This window comes from Delphinus delphis, chromosome 20 (genome assembly GCF_949987515.2).
Source record: "Delphinus delphis chromosome 20, mDelDel1.2, whole genome shotgun sequence".
In the NCBI taxonomy this organism is placed as follows: Eukaryota; Metazoa; Chordata; class Mammalia; order Artiodactyla; family Delphinidae; genus Delphinus; species Delphinus delphis.
This window is the reverse complement of record NC_082702.1, coordinates 21,517,934-21,534,802: the sequence shown is the minus strand read 5'-3', so window position 1 is coordinate 21,534,802 and position 16,869 is coordinate 21,517,934.

The window sequence follows — 16,869 nt, the reverse complement described above, 5'->3', positions numbered from 1 at the left end:
CTAAGGTACTGCCATACTTACCCAGTAGATCCCACGCAGAGGTCCCTGTGCCCCAAAGGGCCTCCACGGAAGGGCCCTGTTCCTCCCGTTGTGTTTCCTTGAGGTAATCAGAAACCACTGAGGATACCTGTAGGAGCTCAGGTATGAAGCTGGGCGACCCTGGCCAAACCTGATTCCCCTCCGTGGTAGACGAGACAGTGGCGGGTCCTAAGCTGCCTGAAGCACACTCCTCGCGCGCACCTTCTCTTTGCTGCCGGAAGGCCTCACAGAAGAAGTCTGAGTCGACTCGTGACAGAAGAAGTCTGGGTTGACTCGTGCGAGGCCTGCTGCTCTCCGTTCCTTGCTGGGAGCTTCAGCAGGAGCGCTCTGGAGCTCGCCGGCAGGAGAATTGTGAGTCCCGCCGCCCCACCCCGGCCTCAAGCAAGAGTCCAGATTTCCCCCGTTAGTAACACCTCGGGTTGCCAGAGGGAGCGGAGGGGCATGCGTTAACGGAATGCTTCAACCGTGGAAGGTATTTCACGAGACACTGTGCACTCACGTTCGTTGTAACAACTGTCAAAGGGCACTCACTGTATGCCTTGCAACTCCTCGGCCGTGTTGGAGCCCCAGGAAGGAAATGCGTTCGTTTGACTAAGCTCCGTGAACGTGCAACGGTGATGGCGAAGCGCTGCCCTGTTCGCTCGAAAGCTCTCGTTCGTGCGGCCTTCACACGGCCTCAAGGTACGCAGTTCTAAACAGCCTTACATTCCATGCTGGTGTGCCAAGCCCCCCACCCACCCGCAGGGAGGAATTTGGGCTCTTCTGAGAAACACCAGTGTGCGCCACAAGTGAAACCAGGGCGTCTCCCCCAGGACGTCGCCGACCGGCAGCCGGATGCCAGAGGTGTACTTCCAGCCGGAAAAAGAGGGAAAAGGACAGCTTTCCCAGGGACAATTCTGGACCCTTGGGACCATCCAGAATCACCAAGGCCTCAACTTTGCACGGCCTGGGGAACGCTCTTCCGCCTGTCCAGCAATCCCCACGTCAAAACCTTTCTCAGCAGAGGCAGGCATTCTCTCCCTTGTACTAGATAGCTCGGCAGAGCCTCCCGAGAAACCTGCTGCGTCATTCAGCTTGAACGTGGGACGCGGAGGGGAGAGTACGCCTTCTCCCCGTTTGGAGGCGCCTTGCGCTTGGCTTCAAAGCTGCCTGAACAGCACTAGCGGCCCGACGTCTCTGCACGGCAGGATTGTCGTTGTGGGCCGAGGCTGCGTGTTCTCCCAAAGCGAAAACCGTGCTGGCAATCCCTTTCTAGGAACTCCTCCCACGGCACCCCAGGTTCCGCTCCGGCCGAACGAAAGGTGACCTCAGGCCTCAAGGTAGGTTCCAGTGTTTCACGTCGGGGGAGTTGGGTGTGCGGTGGTTTCCATGAGGCCATACTCCACCACGGAGTGCCTTAACTCTGCGAAGCTCCTGGGGGCACACAGGATAGGAGATCGTTCGCCAGTTTCTCAGGATGACTTCTCTCCGTGCCGGAACGGCGGCTCCTGGCTTCTGAGGAACCTTAGCCTAAACAGGCCCCTGGAGAAAGCTCCTCACATTCATAGCAAGGGCAACGTACTGCTCTCTGGCTTGCCTGGGTTGAATGCCCCAGTCGTCAAAGAGCCTCGCGAAGGCACTGCTGCGCAGACTCCCTCTGCCAGTCGCACGGCCTCCTTGACTGAAAGAGAACTGCAGTGCCAAAAGACACCGCGCTGACGACTGGCTCCGGGAAGAGACTCGGGACAGCACTCTCACAGAAGCGAAAGCTAGGCCGTGGGCCCAGCCTGAGGAGCAGTACGTGCGTTTGCCACACTGCTTTACACAGCTAGGCGTGAGCCAGAGAGCCTTGGTCACTGAGGCCTACCTAAGGTACTGCCATACTTACCCAGTAGATCCCACGCAGAGGTCCCTGTGCCCCAAAGGGCCTCCACGGAAGGGCCCTGTTCCTCCCGTTGTGTTTCCTTGAGGTAATCAGAAACCACTGAGGATACCTGTAGGAGCTCAGGTATGAAGCTGGGCGACCCTGGCCAAACCTGATTCCCCTCCGTGGTAGACGAGACAGTGGCGGGTCCTAAGCTGCCTGAAGCACACTCCTCGCGCGCACCTTCTCTTTGCTGCCGGAAGGCCTCACAGAAGAAGTCTGAGTCGACTCGTGACAGAAGAAGTCTGGGTTGACTCGTGCGAGGCCTGCTGCTCTCCGTTCCTTGCTGGGAGCTTCAGCAGGAGCGCTCTGGAGCTCGCCGGCAGGAGAATTGTGAGTCCCGCCGCCCCACCCCGGCCTCAAGCAAGAGTCCAGATTTCCCCCGTTAGTAACACCTCGGGTTGCCAGAGGGAGCGGAGGGGCATGCGTTAACGGAATGCTTCAACCGTGGAAGGTATTTCACGAGACACTGTGCACTCACGTTCGTTGTAACAACTGTCAAAGGGCACTCACTGTATGCCTTGCAACTCCTCGGCCGTGTTGGAGCCCCAGGAAGGAAATGCGTTCGTTTGACTAAGCTCCGTGAACGTGCAACGGTGATGGCGAAGCGCTGCCCTGTTCGCTCGAAAGCTCTCGTTCGTGCGGCCTTCACACGGCCTCAAGGTACGCAGTTCTAAACAGCCTTACATTCCATGCTGGTGTGCCAAGCCCCCCACCCACCCGCAGGGAGGAATTTGGGCTCTTCTGAGAAACACCAGTGTGCGCCACAAGTGAAACCAGGGCGTCTCCCCCAGGACGTCGCCGACCGGCAGCCGGATGCCAGAGGTGTACTTCCAGCCGGAAAAAGAGGGAAAAGGACAGCTTTCCCAGGGACAATTCTGGACCCTTGGGACCATCCAGAATCACCAAGGCCTCAACTTTGCACGGCCTGGGGAACGCTCTTCCGCCTGTCCAGCAATCCCCACGTCAAAACCTTTCTCAGCAGAGGCAGGCACTCTCTCCCTTGTACTAGATAGCTCGGCAGAGCCTCCCGAGAAACCTGCTGCGTCATTCAGCTTGAACGTGGGACGCGGAGGGGAGAGTACGCCTTCTCCCCGTTTGGAGGCGCCTTGCGCTTGGCTTCAAAGCTGCCTGAACAGCACTAGCGGCCCGACGTCTCTGCACGGCAGGATTGTCGTTGTGGGCCGAGGCTGCGTGTTCTCCCAAAGCGAAAACCGTGCTGGCAATCCCTTTCTAGGAACTCCTCCCACGGCACCCCAGGTTCCGCTCCGGCCGAACGAAAGGTGACCTCAGGCCTCAAGGTAGGTTCCAGTGTTTCACGTCGGGGGAGTTGGGTGTGCGGTGGTTTCCATGAGGCCATACTCCACCACGGAGTGCCTTAACTCTGCGAAGCTCCTGGGGGCACACAGGATAGGAGATCGTTCGCCAGTTTCTCAGGATGACTTCTCTCCGTGCCGGAACGGCGGCTCCTGGCTTCTGAGGAACCTTAGCCTAAACAGGCCCCTGGAGAAAGCTCCTCACATTCATAGCAAGGGCAACGTACTGCTCTCTGGCTTGCCTGGGTTGAATGCCCCAGTCGTCAAAGAGCCTCGCGAAGGCACTGCTGCGCAGACTCCCTCTGCCAGTCGCACGGCCTCCTTGACTGAAAGAGAACTGCAGTGCCAAAAGACACCGTGCTGACGACTGGCTCCGGGAAGAGACTCGGGACAGCACTCTCACAGAAGCGAAAGCTAGGCCGTGGGCCCAGCCTGAGGAGCAGTACGTACGTTTGCCACACTGCTTTACACAGCTAGGCGTGAGCCAGAGAGCCTTGGTCACTGAGGCCTACCTAAGGTACTGCCATACTTACCCAGTAGATCCCACGCAGAGGTCCCTGTGCCCCAAAGGGCCTCCACGGAAGGGCCCTGTTCCTCCCGTTGTGTTTCCTTGAGGTAATCAGAAACCACTGAGGATACCTGTAGGAGCTCAGGTATGAAGCTGGGCGACCCTGGCCAAACCTGATTCCCCTCCGTGGTAGACGAGACAGTGGCGGGTCCTAAGCTGCCTGAAGCACACTCCTCGCGCGCACCTTCTCTTTGCTGCCGGAAGGCCTCACAGAAGAAGTCTGAGTCGACTCGTGACAGAAGAAGTCTGGGTTGACTCGTGCGAGGCCTGCTGCTCTCCGTTCCTTGCTGGGAGCTTCAGCAGGAGCGCTCTGGAGCTCGCCGGCAGGAGAATTGTGAGTCCCGCCGCCCCACCCCGGCCTCAAGCAAGAGTCCAGATTTCCCCCGTTAGTAACACCTCGGAGTGCCAGAGGGAGCGGAGGGGCATGCGTTAACGGAATGCTTCAACCGTGGAAGGTATTTCACGAGACACTGTGCACTCACGTTCGTTGTAACAACTGTCAAAGGGCACTCACTGTATGCCTTGCAACTCCTCGGCCGTGTTGGAGCCCCAGGAAGGAAATGCGTTCGTTTGACTAAGCTCCGTGAACGTGCAACGGTGATGGCGAAGCGCTGCCCTGTTCGCTCGAAAGCTCTCGTTCGTGCGGCCTTCACACGGCCTCAAGGTACGCAGTTCTAAACAGCCTTACATTCCATGCTGGTGTGCCAAGCCCCCCACCCACCCGCAGGGAGGAATTTGGGCTCTTCTGAGAAACACCAGTGTGCGCCACAAGTGAAACCAGGGCGTCTCCCCCAGGACGTCGCCGACCGGCAGCCGGATGCCAGAGGTGTACTTCCAGCCGGAAAAAGAGGGAAAAGGACAGCTTTCCCAGGGACAATTCTGGACCCTTGGGACCATCCAGAATCACCAAGGCCTCAACTTTGCACGGCCTGGGGAACGCTCTTCCGCCTGTCCAGCAATCCCCACGTCAAAACCTTTCTCAGCAGAGGCAGGCACTCTCTCCCTTGTACTAGATAGCTCGGCAGAGCCTCCCGAGAAACCTGCTGCGTCATTCAGCTTGAACGTGGGACGCGGAGGGGAGAGTACGCCTTCTCCCCGTTTGGAGGCGCCTTGCGCTTGGCTTCAAAGCTGCCTGAACAGCACTAGCGGCCCGACGTCTCTGCACGGCAGGATTGTCGTTGTGGGCCGAGGCTGCGTGTTCTCCCAAAGCGAAAACCGTGCGGGCAATCCCTTTCTAGGAACTCCTCCCACGGCACCCCAGGTTCCGCTCCGGCCGAACGAAAGGTGACCTCAGGCCTCAAGGTAAGTTCCAGTGTTTCACGTCGGGGGAGTTGGGTGTGCGGTGGTTTCCATGAGGCCATACTCCACCACGGAGTGCCTTAACTCTGCGAAGCTCCTGGGGGCACACAGGATAGGAGATCGTTCGCCAGTTTCTCAGGATGACTTCTCTCCGTGCCGGAACGGCGGCTCCTGGCTTCTGAGGAACCTTAGCCTAAACAGGCCCCTGGAGAAAGCTCCTCACATTCATAGCAAGGGCAACGTACTGCTCTCTGGCTTGCCTGGGTTGAATGCCCCAGTCGTCAAAGAGCCTCGCGAAGGCACTGCTGCGCAGACTCCCTCTGCCAGTCGCACGGCCTCCTTGACTGAAAGAGAACTGCAGTGCCAAAAGACACCGTGCTGACGACTGGCTCCGGGAAGAGACTCGGGACAGCACTCTCACAGAAGCGAAAGCTAGGCCGTGGGCCCAGCCTGAGGAGCAGTACGTACGTTTGCCACACTGCTTTACACAGCTAGGCGTGAGCCAGAGAGCCTTGGTCACTGAGGCCTACCTAAGGTACTGCCATACTTACCCAGTAGATCCCACGCAGAGGTCCCTGTGCCCCAAAGGGCCTCCACGGAAGGGCCCTGTTCCTCCCGTTGTGTTTCCTTGAGGTAATCAGAAACCACTGAGGATACCTGTAGGAGCTCAGGTATGAAGCTGGGCGACCCTGGCCAAACCTGATTCCCCTCCGTGGTAGACGAGACAGTGGCGGGTCCTAAGCTGCCTGAAGCACACTCCTCGCGCGCACCTTCTCTTTGCTGCCGGAAGGCCTCACAGAAGAAGTCTGAGTCGACTCGTGACAGAAGAAGTCTGGGTTGACTCGTGCGAGGCCTGCTGCTCTCCGTTCCTTGCTGGGAGCTTCAGCAGGAGCGCTCTGGAGCTCGCCGGCAGGAGAATTGTGAGTCCCGCCGCCCCACCCCGGCCTCAAGCAAGAGTCCAGATTTCCCCCGTTAGTAACACCTCGGAGTGCCAGAGGGAGCGGAGGGGCATGCGTTAACGGAATGCTTCAACCGTGGAAGGTATTTCACGAGACACTGTGCACTCACGTTCGTTGTAACAACTGTCAAAGGGCACTCACTGTATGCCTTGCAACTCCTCGGCCGTGTTGGAGCCCCAGGAAGGAAATGCGTTCGTTTGACTAAGCTCCGTGAACGTGCAACGGTGATGGCGAAGCGCTGCCCTGTTCGCTCGAAAGCTCTCGTTCGTGCGGCCTTCACACGGCCTCAAGGTACGCAGTTCTAAACAGCCTTACATTCCATGCTGGTGTGCCAAGCCCCCCACCCACCCGCAGGGAGGAATTTGGGCTCTTCTGAGAAACACCAGTGTGCGCCACAAGTGAAACCAGGGCGTCTCCCCCAGGACGTCGCCGACCGGCAGCCGGATGCCAGAGGTGTACTTCCAGCCGGAAAAAGAGGGAAAAGGACAGCTTTCCCAGGGACAATTCTGGACCCTTGGGACCATCCAGAATCACCAAGGCCTCAACTTTGCACGGCCTGGGGAACGCTCTTCCGCCTGTCCAGCAATCCCCACGTCAAAACCTTTCTCAGCAGAGGCAGGCACTCTCTCCCTTGTACTAGATAGCTCGGCAGAGCCTCCCGAGAAACCTGCTGCGTCATTCAGCTTGAACGTGGGACGCGGAGGGGAGAGTACGCTTTCTCCCCGTTTGGAGGCGCCTTGCGCTTGGCTTCAAAGCTGCCTGAACAGCACTAGCGGCCCGACGTCTCTGCACGGCAGGATTGTCGTTGTGGGCCGAGGCTGCGTGTTCTCCCAAAGCGAAAACCGTGCTGGCAATCCCTTTCTAGGAACTCCTCCCACGGCACCCCAGGTTCAGCTCCAGCCGAACGAAAGGTGACCTCAGGCCTCAAGGTAGGTTCCAGTGTTTCACGTCGGGGGAGTTGGGTGTGCAGTGGTTTCCATGAGGCCATACTCCACCACGGAGTGCCTTAACTCTGCGAAGCTCCTGGGGGCACACACGATAGGAGATCGTTCGCCAGTTTCGCAGGATGACTTCTCTCCGTGCCGGAACGGCGGCTCCTGGCTTCTGAGGAACCTTAGCCTAAACAGGCCCCTGGAGAAAGCTCTTCACATTCATAGCAAGGGCAACGTACTGCTCTCTGGGTTGCCTGGGTTGAATGCCCCAGTCGTCAAAGAGCCTCGCGAAGGCAGTGCTGCGCAGACTCCCTCTGCCAGTCGCACGGCCTCCTTGACTGAAAGAGAACTGCAGTGCCAAAAGGCACCGTGCTGACGACTGGCTCCAGGAGGAGACTCGGGACAGCACTCTCACAGAAGCGAAAGCTAGGCTGTGGGCCCAGCCTGAGGACCAGCACGTTGTCCACACTTAACACAGCTAAGGCATGAGCCAGACGACAGCCTTGGTCACTGAGGCCTATCTAAGGTACTGCCATACTTACCCACTAGATCCCACGCAGAGGTCCCTGTGCCCAAAAGGGCCTCCATGGAAGGGCCCTGTTCCTCCCGTGTGTTTCCTTGAGGTAATCAGAAACCACTGAGGATAACTACGTGAGCTCCGCTTTGTAACTGGGCGACCCTGGGCAAACCTTATTCCCCTCCGTGGTAGACGAGACAGTTGCGGGTCCTAAGCTGCCTGAAGCACACTCCTCGCGCCCACCTTCTCTTTGCTGCCGGAAGGCCTCACATAAGAGGCCTGAGTTTACTCGTGACGGAAGCCGTCTGAGTGTACTCGTGTGAGGCCTGCTGCTCTCAGTTCCTTGCTGGGAGCTTCAGCAAGAGCACTCTGGAGCTCGCCGACAAAAGAATTGTGAGCCCCCCACTCCCCGGCCTCAAGTAAAAGTCCAGATTTCGCCCGTCAGTAACACCTCGGAGTGCCATAGGAGCGAAGAAGCATGCGTTAACGGAATGCTTCAACAGTGCTAGGGATTTATTTCACGAGACACTGTGCACTCACGTTCGTTGTAACAACTGTCAAAGGGCACTGTAAGCCTTCCAACTCCTCTGTTGCGTTTGAGCCACAGGAAGTAAATGCATTCGTTTGATTAAGCTCCATGAACGTGCAACGACGATGGCGAAGCGCTGCCCTGTTCGCTCGAAAGCTCTCGTTCGTGCGGCCTTCACACGGCCTCAAGGTACGCAGTTCTAAACAGCCTTACATTCCATGCTGGTGTGCCAAGCCCCCCACCCACCCGCAGGGAGGAATTTGGGCTCTTCTGAGAAACACCAGTGTGCGCCACAAGTGAAACCAGGGCGTCTCCCCCAGGACGTCGCCGACCGGCAGCCGGATGCCAGAGGTGTACTTCCAGCCGGAAAAAGAGGGAAAAGGACAGCTTTCCCAGGGACAATTCTGGACCCTTGGGACCATCCAGAATCACCAAGGCCTCAACTTTACACGGCCTGGGGAACGCTCTTCCTCACGTCCAGCAATCCCCACGTCAAAACCTTTCTCAGCAGAGGCAGGCACTCTCTCCCTTTTACTACATAGCTCGGCAGAGCCTTCCGAGAAACATGCTGCGTCATTCAGCTTGAACGTGGGACGCGGAGGGGAGAGTACGCTTTCTCCCCGTTTGGAGGCGCCTTGCGCTTGGCTTCAAAGCTGCCTGAACAGCACTAGCGGTCCGACGTCTCTGCACGGCAGGATTGTCGTTGTGGGCCGAGACTGCGTGTTCTCTCAAAGCGAAAACCGTGCTGGCAATCCCTTTCTAGAAACTCCTCCCACGGCACCCCAGGTTCAGCTCCGGCCGAACGAAAGGTGACCTCAGGCCTCAAGGTAAGTTCCAGTGTTTCACGTCGGGGGAGTTGGGTGTCCAGTGGTTTCCATGAGGCCATACTCCACCACGGAGTGCCTTAACTCTGCGAAGCTCCTGGGGGCTCACAGGATACGAGATCTTTCGCCAATTCCGCAGGATGACTTCTCTCCGTGCCGGAACGGCGGCTCCTGGCTTCTGAGGAACCTTAGCCTAAACAGGCCCCTGGAGAAAGCTCTTCACATTCATAGCAAGGGCAACGTACTGCTCTCTGGCTTGCCTGGGTTGAATGCCCCAGTCGTCAAAGAGCCTCGCGAAGGCAGTGCTGCGCAGACTCCCTCTGCCAGTCGCACGGCCTCCTTGACTGAAAGAGAACTGCAGTGCCAAAAGGCACCGTGCTGATGACTGGCTCCAGGAGGAGACTCGGGACAGCACTCTTCCAGAAGCGAAAGCTAGGCTGTGGGCCCAGCCTGAGGACCAGCACGTTGTCCACACTTAACACAGCTAAGGCATGAGCCAGACGCCAGCCTTGGTCACTGAGGCCTACCTAAGGTACTGCCATACTTACCCACTAGATCCCACGCAGAGGTCCCTGTGCCCAAAAGGGCCTCCATGGAAGGGCCCTGTTCCTCCCGTGTGTTTCCTTGAGGTAATCAGAAACCACCGAGGATAACTACGTGAGCTCCGCTTTGAAACTGGGCGACCCTGGGCAAACCTTATTCCCCTCCGTGGTAGACGAGACAGTTGCGGGTCCTAAGCTGCCTGAAGCACACTCCTCGCGCCCACCTTCTCTTTGCTGCCGGAAGGCCTCACATAAGAGGCCTGAGTTTACTCGTGACGGAAGCCGTCTGAGTGTACTCGTGTGAGGCCTGCTGCTCTCAGTTCCTTGCTGGAAGCTTCAGCAAGAGCACTCTGGAGCTCGCCGACAAAAGAATTGTGAGCCCCCCACTCCCCGGCCTCAAGTAAAAGTCCAGATTTCCCCCGTCAGTAACACCTCGGAGTGCCATAGGAGCGAAGAAGCATGCGTTAACGGAATGCTTCAAGAGTGCTAGGGATTTATTTCACGAGACACTGTGCACTCACGTTCGTTGTAACAACTGTCAAAGGGCACTCACTGTATGCCTTCCAACTCCTCGGCCGTGTTTGAGCCCCAGGAAGTAAATGCGTTCGTTTGACTAAGCTCCGTGAACGTGCAACGGTGATGGCGAAGCGCTGCCCTGTTCGCTCGAAAGCTCTCGTTCGTGCGGCCTTCACACGGCCTCAAGGTACGCAGTTCTAAACAGCCTTACATTCCATGCTGGTGTGCCAAGCCCCCCACCCACCCGCAGGGAGGAATTTGGGCTCTTCTGAGAAACACCAGTGTGCGCCACAAGTGAAACCAGGGCGTCTCCCCCAGGACGTCGCCGACCGGCAGCCGGATGCCAGAGGTGTACTTCCAGCCGGAAAAAGAGGGAAAAGGACAGCTTTCCCAGGGACAATTCTGGACCCTTGGGACCATCCAGAATCACCAAGGCCTCAACTTTACACGGCCTGGGGAACGCTCTTCCTCACGTCCAGCAATCCCCACGTCAAAACCTTTCTCAGCAGAGGCAGGCACTCTCTCCCTTTTACTACATAGCTCGGCAGAGCCTTCCGAGAAACATGCTGCGTCATTCAGCTTGAACGTGGGACGCGGAGGGGAGAGTACGCTTTCTCCCCGTTTGGAGGCGCCTTGCGCTTGGCTTCAAAGCTGCCTGAACAGCACTAGCGGCCCGACGTCTCTGCACGGCAGGATTGTCGTTGTGGGCCGAGACTGCGTGTTCTCTCAAAGCGAAAACCGTGCTGGCAATCCCTTTCTAGAAACTCCTCCCACGGCACCCCAGGTTCAGCTCCGGCCGAACGAAAGGTGACCTCAGGCCTCAAGGTAAGTTCCAGTGTTTCACGTCGGGGGAGTTGGGTGTCCAGTGGTTTCCATGAGGCCATACTCCACCACGGAGTGCCTTAACTCTGCGAAGCTCCTGGGGGCTCACAGGATACGAGATCTTTCGCCAATTCCGCAGGATGACTTCTCTCCGTGCCGGAACGGCGGCTCCTGGCTTCTGAGGAACCTTAGCCTAAACAGGCCCCTGGAGAAAGCTCTTCACATTCATAGCAAGGGCAACGTACTGCTCTCTGGCTTGCCTGGGTTGAATGCCCCAGTCGTCAAAGAGCCTCGCGAAGGCAGTGCTGCGCAGACTCCCTCTGCCAGTCGCACGGCCTCCTTGACTGAAAGAGAACTGCAGTGCCAAAAGGCACCGTGCTGATGACTGGCTCCAGGAGGAGACTCGGGACAGCACTCTTCCAGAAGCGAAAGCTAGGCTGTGGGCCCAGCCTGAGGACCAGCACGTTGTCCACACTTAACACAGCTAAGGCATGAGCCAGACGCCAGCCTTGGTCACTGAGGCCTACCTAAGGTACTGCCATACTTACCCACTAGATCCCACGCAGAGGTCCCTGTGCCCAAAAGGGCCTCCATGGAAGGGCCCTGTTCCTCCCGTGTGTTTCCTTGAGGTAATCAGAAACCACCGAGGATAACTACGTGAGCTCCGCTTTGAAACTGGGCGACCCTGGGCAAACCTTATTCCCCTCCGTGGTAGACGAGACAGTTGCGGGTCCTAAGCTGCCTGAAGCACACTCCTCGCGCCCACCTTCTCTTTGCTGCCGGAAGGCCTCACATAAGAGGCCTGAGTTTACTCGTGACGGAAGCCGTCTGAGTGTACTCGTGTGAGGCCTGCTGCTCTCAGTTCCTTGCTGGAAGCTTCAGCAAGAGCACTCTGGAGCTCGCCGACAAAAGAATTGTGAGCCCCCCACTCCCCGGCCTCAAGTAAAAGTCCAGATTTCCCCCGTCAGTAACACCTCGGAGTGCCATAGGAGCGAAGAAGCATGCGTTAACGGAATGCTTCAAGAGTGCTAGGGATTTATTTCACGAGACACTGTGCACTCACGTTCGTTGTAACAACTGTCAAAGGGCACTCACTGTATGCCTTGCAACTCCTCGGCCGTGTTTGAGCCCCAGGAAGTAAATGCGTTCGTTTGACTAAGCTCCGTGAACGTGCAACGGTGATGGTGAAGCGCTGCCCTGTTCGCTCGAAAGCTCTCGTTCGTGCGGCCTTCACACGGCCTCAAGGTACGCAGTTCTAAACAGCCTTACATTCCATGCTGGTGTGCCAAGCCCCCCACCCACCCGCAGGGAGGAATTTGGGCTCTTCTGAGAAACACCAGTGTGCGCCACAAGTGAAACCAGGGCGTCTCCCCCAGGACGTCGCCGACCGGCAGCCGGATGCCAGAGGTGTACTTCCAGCCGGAAAAAGAGGGAAAAGGACAGCTTTCCCAGGGACAATTCTGGACCCTTGGGACCATCCAGAATCACCAAGGCCTCAACTTTACACGGCCTGGGGAACGCTCTTCCTCACGTCCAGCAATCCCCACGTCAAAACCTTTCTCAGCAGAGGCAGGCACTCTCTCCCTTGTACTAGATAGCTCGGCAGAGCCTTCCGAGAAACATGCTGCGTCATTCAGCTTGAACGTGGGACGCGGAGGGGAGAGTACGCTTTCTCCCCGTTTGGAGGCGCCTTGCGCTTGGCTTCAAAGCTGCCTGAACAGCACTAGCGGCCCGACGTCTCTGCACGGCAGGATTGTCGTTGTAGGCCGAGGCTGCGTGTTCTCTCAAAGCGAAAACCGTGCTGGCAATCCCTTTCTAGAAACTCCTCCCACGGCACCACAGGTTCAGCTCCGGCCGAACGAAAGGTGACCTCAGGCCTCAAGGTAAGTTCCAGTGTTTCACGTCGGGGGACTTGGGTGTGCAGTGGTTTCCATGAGGCCATACTCCACCACGGAGTGCCTTAACTCTGCGAAGCTCCTGGGGGCACACACGATAGGAGATCGTTCGCCAATTTCGCAGGATGACTTCTCTCCGTGCCGGAACGGCGGCTCCTGGCTTCTGAGGAACCTTAGCCTAAACAGGCCCCTGGAGAAAGCTCTTCACATTCATAGCAAGGGCAACGTACTGCTCTCTGGCTTGCCTGGGTTGAATGCCCCAGTCGTCAAAGAGCCTCGCGAAGGCAGTGCTGCGCAGACTCCCTCTGCCAGTCGCACGGCCTCCTTGACTGAAAGAGAATTGCCGTGCCAAAAGGCACCGTGCTGACGACTGGCTCCAGGAGGAGACTCGGGACAGCACTCTCACAGAAGCGAAAGCTAGGCTGTGGGCCCAGCCTGAGGACCAGCACGTTGTCCACACTTAACACAGCTAAGGCATGAGCCAGACGACAGCCTTGGTCACTGAGGCCTATCTAAGGTACTGCCATACTTACCCAGTAGATCCCACGCAGAGGTCCCTGTGCCCAAAAGGGCCTCCATGGAAGGGCCCTGTTCCTCCCGTGTGTTTCCTTGAGGTAATCAGAAACCACCGAGGATAACTACGTGAGCTCCTCTTTGAAACTGGGCGACCCTGGGCAAACCTTATTCCCCTCCGTGGTAGACGAGACAGTTGCGGGTCCTAAGCTGCCTGCAGCACACTCCTCGTGCCCAACTTCTCTTTGCTGCCAGAAGGCCTCACATAAGAGGCCTGAGTTTACTCGTGACGGAAGCCGTCTGAGTGTACTCGTGTGAGGCCTGCTGCTCTCCGTTCCTTGCTGGGAGCTTCAGCAAGAGCACTCTGGAGCTCGCCGACAAAAGAATTGTGAGCCCCCCCCCCCGGCCTCAAGTAAAAGTCCAGATTTCCCCCGTCAGTAACATCTCGGAGTGCCATAGGAGCGAAGGAGCATGCGTTAACGGAATGCTTCAACAGTGCTAGGGATTTATTTCACGAGACTGTGCACTCACGTTCGTTGTAACAACTGTCAAAGGGCACTGTATGCCTTCCAACTCCTCTGTTGCGTTTGAGCCACAGGAAGTAAATGCATTCGTTTGATTAAGCTCCGTGAACGTGCAACGAGGATGGCGAAGCGCTGCCCTGTTCGCTCGAAAGCTCTCGATTGTAAGGCCTTCCAACGGCTTCATGCTACGCAGTTCTAAACAGCCTTACATTTCATGCTGGTGTGCCCCCAGTTAGGAATTTGGGCTCTTCTGTGAGACACCAAGGTGCTTCCCAAATGAAACCTGGGGGCGCCTGGGGGCACACAGGATAGGAGCTCGTTCGCCAATTTCGCAGGATGAGTTCTCTCCGTGCCGGAACGGCGGCTCCTGGCTTCTGAGGGACCTTAGCCTAAACAGGCCCCTGGAGAAAGCTCTTCACATTCATAGCAAGGGCAACGTACTGCTCTCTGGCTTGCCTGGCTTGAGTGGCCCAGTCGTCAAAGAGCCTCGCACGGATACCCTGCGAGATTTAGGAGACATCGCCAAGTGCAAGTGGCAATCCGGAGGGAAGAACCTTCAAGGCGAAGTGTCCTTTCCTGTACAAAACTGCGCCCAAGTGGCTGAGGCAGGTAGGCTTTTACTTCACAGAACCGGTATCGACGTATGCATGTGGGTTACTCTAAAGAAACGACACTGTGAGCAACCTCTTCCTAAAAGCCTTCGCAAACGGCTTTGGAGACAAGAGCAGCGAGCGCAGTGGAGGCACAGACCATTATCCTAGATAGCAGCACAGTGGCTCTAGCAGCGATCGCTTCCCGGAGTATACTTAAGCCACACAGAGATTCCAGCAGGGAGTTTTTCCTTGTAGCAGTATGACTCACTCAAGAAACAGGGATGAGGTGTAGGGCTAATCTACGTGCGCTCACTCTATGTGTCCGCGAGAAGGTTTGACGGAGGGGAATCCTTCACCGACCGCGACCACGCGTGTGCAACAAAGAAGCCCTGGGCCGTGGGTGTTCTCAGGTCGACAGAGAAGACCTAGGTGTGTGCTGCACCCGCTCTCGGTGGTTCACACGTTGTGTGACCCTGTGCCTTTGGAAGGTTTTCAGAGCGGGTCGCACCTGTGTGCTGCGAGCGCGAAGAGGCGTAGAGGCCTTTCACACTGAAGGAAGGGCTTGCATCTCATGGAGAAAATGTGTACGTCGCCCGGCAGATGGAGGCGCGCTCTTGACACCATTTCTTCTGCCCGTTTAAAACACAAATCTTTGTACTCGATCTGGGCTGCCTGGTGAAGTACTTGACAGTCCGCATCACCCTGAGTACCTTTCCTGAAGTTTGATTCGTAGCTGGGTAAACTCGGGCTTCAGAGGCTAGATGAGACCAAACGTGTTCAGCTTGTGGCGAAAGCCTTTGACCAGAGGCCTATACGCCTGTGCTTGTGGCGAGGGCTAGGCAAGAACGTTTACACACTGGGTTTTTACCTTTACTCTAAAGCTGTCCCTTTCGGCTGCAGCAGGCGGCGTGTCCGTATCCCAGCCAGGGAAGCAGGCCACTGGGGGAGTCTGCCAGGTGACAGGCCTCCACTCTAGATAACGGCGAAAATGCATCACGGCCTTTGGAAGCCCCTTTAAAGGAAAGGCTCCTCTTCGGATTAGAAGACTTTGCTAGCGGACTTCAGCAGCTCCTCTCCTTCAGGGTGCTCGGGCTGTGAAGACTAGTGAAAGCCACCACGGTCCCCAGCTTTTGAACGGCTCTTTCCCGAGTTGGTTCCATCCGTGGAAGCGCCGAAGGGGCTGATCTCCACCAATCGGGCTGCGCACCGTGAGTCTCTGGGGTAGGGCACTCCTGAGCCAGTGTGCCACCCAAGGAATGAAAGGCAAAGTTCCCTTACCCACAAGAAGGCACACTGAGGCCCGGTGTGTTCTCTGTGACATTTACGTGGGCTTGAAGGGTGATGCCTATACTACGTTGTGGAAAGGCTCGGGGTCACGGCTCTATTTCTCCCTCTCTCGGTCCCATAGCCTGGTGCTCAGCTGTTATGAGAATGCTGAGTGAGAGACACTGCCTCTGTGCTGGACTCAGAAGGCTTCCTCCCTTTATGACAATTCTGTTTGTCTCTTACGTCGAGGGGCGATGAGGGTGCACACAGGTATTCTGAAATCAACTAACTGACGACAGAGGATCCGGGGGAGCTGGTTTCTCGGTGGAAGGAGCCAAAAGGCCCACCTTCTTAAGGTCTCCTCTAGAGCTCCCGGACACCCTGCCGTCTTAGGCCTAACACTTGGACATTGTGACGGCATGGAGAGCCTGGGAACCCTAAGACACGGTGGAAGTGCGACTCGCAAGCTGGGTGCCAGGAACCTTCGAAGCACAGTGTGGTTTCATGTACGAAAGCGAGCCCAAGCGTCTGAGGCTGGTAGCGTTTTGCTTGAGAGGGTTGGTACCCTCGTGGGCCTGACGGCTACTTCCCCGTTTCCGCCACCCTCAGGAAACTCTTCAGCAGAGTCTTCGGAACCCGCTGAGAGAGAACAGCTGCCAAGTGGATGCACAGAACAGTCACCTCGATACCAGCCCCGTGTCCCAAGCAACGATCCTTCCCCGGAGGGTACTTAACCCACCCAGGGATTCAAGCAGGGGGTTTGCCTTGTCCAACTTGCACAGGAAAGTGGCAAGAGATGTAGGGCTCATCTACTTGCATTCATATTACGTGGCCCGGAGAAGTTGTCACGGAGCCAAATCCAGCACCCTTCCTCCACCACGTGTGTACACCAAAGGAGCGCCAGGCACTGGGTGTTCTCAGGCCAAGAGAGAAGTCCTTGTTCTGTGCTGCACCTGCTGCGTGCTTCAAAGGTTCTCTGACCTTCCTCCTCTGGAAGCTTTTCAGAGCTGAGGCTACCCCTGGGCTGCGAAAGCAGAGAGGCGTAGAGGCCTTTCACACTGAAGGCGTGGGCTTGTTTCCCAGGGAGAAAGTGTACGTCGCCCACCCCCCACCCCCACCCCACCCCACTCCACCCCCAGCTGGAGGCGTGCAGGTGGACACCAGTTTGTTCTGCCCACGGAAAATACAATGAGGCGGACACGATTTGGGCCGTCTGGTGAAAGAATTTTGAATCGGCGGCACCCTGAGTACCTTTCCTGAAGTTTGCTTCCTAGCTGCTTACACTCGGCGTTCAGAGGCGAGATGAGAACAA